A 6000-nucleotide genomic window follows, 5' to 3' on the forward strand; every position below is an offset into this window, starting at 1 on the left:
TCACAACAGATCATCATCATCCTCTAAATAATTACAGAAGTTTTTTTTTTTTTTTTGGACAAATTACAGAAGTTTTTAAATAATTGAAATTAAAATATTTGAAGTGTCAGACTGGCAGTAGGTTCCACACTTTTTGACCTTACATTTTCACTGGAAAAGACATTCCTAGAAATGCTTTCCCCCACTGTTTTTAAATTAATCAAGTTGGAAAATCAATTGATAAAACAAAACCTTAACCCTAACTGGCAAGTGGCTATTTGTTTAATCAAATTGAAGTTCAAGTTAGATGCAGATTGACAAATAACGTGGTGATAAAGTGGAGACGTCACATTCGTTTAGTTCTATAAGTAGTGAGATTTTATTGGGATTATTGAAAATTTCACTAAAAAAAACTGACAAAATTATTGAATAATATTAGATGAAACAAATTTTCAAGGCTGCAGCTTTAATTGGCCGCACGTCAACTGCTCCCACTTTAATAAATCTGGGGCGTATGACTGACAGAGATATTGTATTGCATCAGACAAATTTGGGGAAGAGGATCCTCGCCGGATCCCTTTTCTAGAATCTTAGGGATTTTGTGATTTAATCATTTTATTGTATATTATGTGGTCAGTTTTCATTAAGTATTATTTATATTAATTTTAAATTTTAAATTTTGAAATAATTTCTAATCATACGATATACGATGAACATGTAAGATCACGAGATCCATAAGATTTTGAAAAAGATCCGGCGAGGATCCTTTCCCCAAATTTGGAGAGCTGTGGACTGCTTCCCGATAGGGATTCCCTGTCACTTCAATAAAATACAAGTCTAAATTGAACTCTGCTGGCTACCATATGAAACCCCCCTTGTTACTTTATTTTCATTTCAGGAAGGCTTCATGCATGTATAAGATATGGTAGCTGATATAGGTAGAGGAGAGGAATTCCCCAGGGGCTTGTGTTTGATATACAGACTTTATGTCAATGACTAACATCTCCACGGGTGTGGACAATTAAAGTAGATAAAATGTCACATTCCCGTCCGGGGGAGGACCACTTCCCAGACCCGCTCCACCATCGTAGCACGATATTGTCCACTTTAGACTTACCATTCCCTCACGGTTTTGTTTTTGGGAACTTACGAGCAACTTCCCAGTGGATCACCCATCATGGGATTGCTCTAGCCCCCTTCTCGCTCAACTTTGGAGTTCCTACGGAACCCAAAGCCAATGAGCTCCCAAAAGGCCTCGTGCAAGGTAGAGATGAGAATATACATATAAGGATCACTCCCTTAGGCGATGTGGGATGTCACATAAAACATGGTATGAGTGGAGGGAAAAATAATCTTAAAAATTCAAAAGACCGTATATGAATTCTTTTTCAAAAAAAGATAATGTTGTCCTCATTAAATGAGTAGTACACACAAATATTCCCACATACAGTTCAACAAATCTCTGGAGGCTCGAGCAATTGACTACGACTACACCAACCTCTCCTGCTCGTGGTGAAAAAAAGTTAAAAGCATAAGATTAATCATCAAATCATATATTTAATACATTTCTGATTGAAGATCAACTCAAGCAAGTAAAGAATCCTCATCACAATCAAACAAGGACACTTACTTGACAATCCCAAGATATTGTCTCATAATTAATATCTTTGGGATAGTGCTTTCCTCATCCATTCTACATATGACACACCTTGGCTAAATGGAAGCCACCTTGTGTAGGGCAAAACTCTAACCGTATAGCCGGTCACCTCCCTATAAATACTCCATCTATACCATTTTGTGGTAAGCTTTTGCTACATACTCAAGCCTAAAACACTCACTCTTTTCAGAATTACTAACTTAGGCATCTGAGGTCCATTGGTCACCCCCCCCCCCCCACCTCGTAGGCGTGCGTGTGGCTTTAGCCTTGATCAAAAGTGTTTATTGTTTTGTATATATAACTTCGTCAAGACTGAAGTCGGCGAATTTTCGCTACCACAAACTGGTGCTTGCTTACTTGCCTTACAGAAAAATTTGTCACTCAAATAGATTAGCTAAACCAAGTAGGCAAATTTATATTTTATTATTTTATTTAATCTATAACACTACTTTTACCTTTTAGTAATGTTATCTTTCTCCGTATAAATGTTTTACCATAAAAAGAGATGTGGGATCCAATTTGCCTACTCATGGTATTGTAGGCAATACTGCTACTTTGGGTGAGTAGACAAAGTTTGCTTACTCAATTAGCTACTCTATTAGAGCTAAATTTTGCATATGTTGATCATCAAAAAGAATTTGGCTACTCATTTACTTATTCTATTGGAGATGCTATAATAGAATAAGCAAATGAGTAGCTAAACTCTTGCTTATGCAATGCGATAGTACACCAGTTACCTCTTTTGTTTCTCAACAACGAAATCCATGTAAATAAATTTGCTTTTAGTTAATTGTTTGTCTTTTGGCTAAGCGTTTCAATTCTCTTTTAATTAAATTCGGCAAAAAAGAAAACAAAAGAACAAAATTTTGATGGTTAAGATTTTCATTACCATAAACGGGTAGAAGAATCATGTTTTATTGTTACATGTTAATTTATTAAACTCAACAAGCCGTAATTTTATTTCAGTCATGTTATGTTCATTTCCTGTGATTTAACACTGTATCTTCACAAGTCACGACTTATTGATATGAATTGTCACCCTAATCACGAGTTGTTTAATTTCTTTTGAAGAATGAGAGGTGGGTGGCCTTGAAACGTGTTTTGTTTTTCAGTCATGTTAAGCCCAATCGCTCAAAGAATTTTAAAACATTTTGAATGGGGTATTAGAAGAAAAAAAACAGAAGCTATTCAAAACTTTTTTTTGATACGCCACTTAGTACTACGGTTTAGTGATATTTCTCTTTATTTGTAAGTAATAGGTCTTAGGTTCGATTTTTACTAAAGACAAATTTGAACTATATTATTATGGTTAGTCCATTATGAAGCTGAACCCACTCTCTCACTCCCTTAATATAGATACTATCATATGTTAAAATAATAAAGGTAAAAAATAAAGAATTTTCTTTGATACACAAAAACATTTTGGATGAAGGATTTGCATGCCTTAGGAAATTTAAAAGAATGAAAGGAGATAACAGTCTTAGACAGCTTCGAGGGAATATTTTGCTGGCAATTTGTTTTGCCGAAAATAATGGAGGGTAGTGGCATGCGAGGTTTTGGGTCATTGGATGTAGAGATAGAAATGTCGATTTTTATTTTCTTATTTAGTTATATAAGGGTAAACTTGAAAACTTAGTGGATAAAACTTTTTAGCTTAATTTTTTTGTCAAAGATAAAACTTTTTAGTTTAGTGTAAAAATAAGACAAGTGGGTTCAAATAAAAATTTTCTTCTCCATTGACTAATGGTTTTTGAGTTTAAAGTTGAAGTAGTTAAGGTTGAGACACTAAATTTGTTCATAAAGTTTTATTTACCAAATAATTGGCTGGAATTTTTTTTTCCCGAAAAGTAACGTGGCAATAGTTGATTGATTTAAATTTGAATTCAGCTTTATTATTGACAAGTAAGATATATAGTGAACCATAAACTGACATATTATTGGTGAAAAAATTGGTGCATAAATTTGAAGCTTTTTATTCATAATGGTCTTTGAGATAGACACAACTCATTGCTTTGGTATCAGACAATGAAAATCGATAGAAGTGGTTTCTGATTTTGTCCACTGTAAATCATTATGATCTTTCTGTGAAAAATCTGTCAATATCATTGTAGAATTGTCGCGTGAAGAACCACGTGACCACATTTTTAAAAGTATTTTTGTCAAACCAAATCCACCTCTTAACGAGGATATTGACAGATTTTTTAAGAATTGATCAAAATGTTTTACAGTACACAAACTTAGAGACCACTTCTATGAATTTTTATTGCTAAGAATAAAAGTGAATAGTTATGCTAATTTGAAGGATCATTTTTAACTAAAATAACTATCACTAGCTAAATATTTTAGGGAGGCAGATTCTCTGCCCCCTCCCCCCACAACTTTCCGTGCCCTCCTGTTTGTATAGTCACGGTTAAGTCATGTTAACATTTTATATTACTATTTATTTTTATCTTATTATCTCTATAAAAAAATAATATAAAATATTAACAATGCTTAACTGTGACCACACAAAACAGAAAGACATAGAAAATGGGAGGGCAGAGAATTTGCCTCCATATTTTAGAAACCTTCTTTTGCTTTTTTATTTTTTATTTTTTTATTTTTTTATTTTTTATTTTTCTGGTTTACTTTTGAGCTCAAACAGTTTTTCCTTTCAATGGACAATATTATTTCTTTTTCGTTTATAAAAATACAACTTATTTCAAAGAACCTCGCGATTGAATATCGCCTCCCCAAATGTACAGTCTAATCAATTGTAATCATTACTTCGTTTCTTGCGGAACCAATTTTATTTGTAGAGTCCAATTTATTAACAGTAGTACTGTTCCTGGCCACCCATTCTTATCATCATGGCATTGGCATGCCGACTTACAGACAAGAGACATGGAAACTCTGTCAAAGTAGAATTTTTTGTAAATTTTTTGATATTTCATAATTTCACGTTAATTTTTGTATTAATATTAAAAAATATTATGCTAAGAAACATGAGATAATAAAAAATACAAATAATTTATAAAGAAACTTACTTTTAAAGAGTCTTTACAAAGACAATCGGTTGTGGACTGATCAACACATCAAAACACACTTCATGGCCGCCTTCGGGTTCTAACTATTGCACAAAATATTTTATGAGACATTGTTAATAATATTTTATGAGACATATTTATTAATAATAAACCATATTTTAGAGCTCGAGCCTTTTGCAAAACTCCAAAATTTCCGGCATCATCTTTTTGTCTTTAATTTACTGGAAGTAAGCAAGTTCCCACTTCCAGTCTGACCTGATTCATCATACGTATAAAAGATTCTGAGTGATTAACCTTACTACCAAGCAACAGTAATGCACCCCCTCCACAGACCAACAACAATAATAACAAAAAACTTTGTTTCATGTGGAAAAAAAGTGTTACTTAGTGATAGTCAAATAGCGAAGTCAAGAATTTATGTCAAATAGAATTTATATTGGATAAAGGAATTTTTTTTTTTACAACAAAAATATATAAAACCGTCTCGTTCTTTTGGTCATTTTAGTGATTAAGGATGTATAATCACTCACAATTGAATTTGATATCAAATGTGAAGAATAAAGTATGAAAAGACATTAATTTATATTTATTCTTGATATCAAACTCAAGATTGAGTAGCCATGAATTTCTTTTCTCATTCTGACCACAAGAACATATTTCATTTTTTGTAGAAACATGAAGTACGAGAGAATTTGGAGGGCTTTGTTGTGCTAATTTGGACACATGAATTCTTTCTCTCTTGATTTCATAGATTATATAATAGAGGGAGATGAAAAATTAAACAAAATCATATTCTACAAGCGAAGCGAATTTTTTTTTTTTTTAATTCTGTAGTGTAAAAAAGAGAAAATATGATTTACTAATATCATTATAGAACCATAGCTATGAATCTTTGATGTAAACAACTAAAGCCCTTGTATTCCTTTGTTGGATTGAAAGAACTTACCAATACTATTAAACTCAATTTGATAATGGTATTATATTGGCCAAATTCAAATTGATATATTGTATATAGTAGAGGTTTATAAGAAAAAAATTTCAGGGGGATTATCCTGTTCTAATACTGTTCTAAGGTGGCTCTGCTACCGGTGGTAGTTTTATCATTTGACTAGAGACGTATGATTTTGATGATGTTATTTGGACACAAAATTAACATATTGACACATATATTCTTTGTGATTCTCAAAGGTCACCGTTATCAATTATACAAATAAAGCTTTGGAAAATGAAAAACAATAAGATAACATTGCATGCCTTGGTTAAACCAGTTCGTGTTTGCATAAGGTTCTTGTTCTTTCTAGCTTTCATGACACATTTTTAATTCTGAAGACGTTGCAG

Source organism: Pyrus communis, chromosome 11 (assembly GCF_041283825.1).
Source record: "Pyrus communis isolate YQ-2024b chromosome 11, ASM4128382v1, whole genome shotgun sequence".
Taxonomy (NCBI): Eukaryota; Viridiplantae; Streptophyta; class Magnoliopsida; order Rosales; family Rosaceae; genus Pyrus; species Pyrus communis.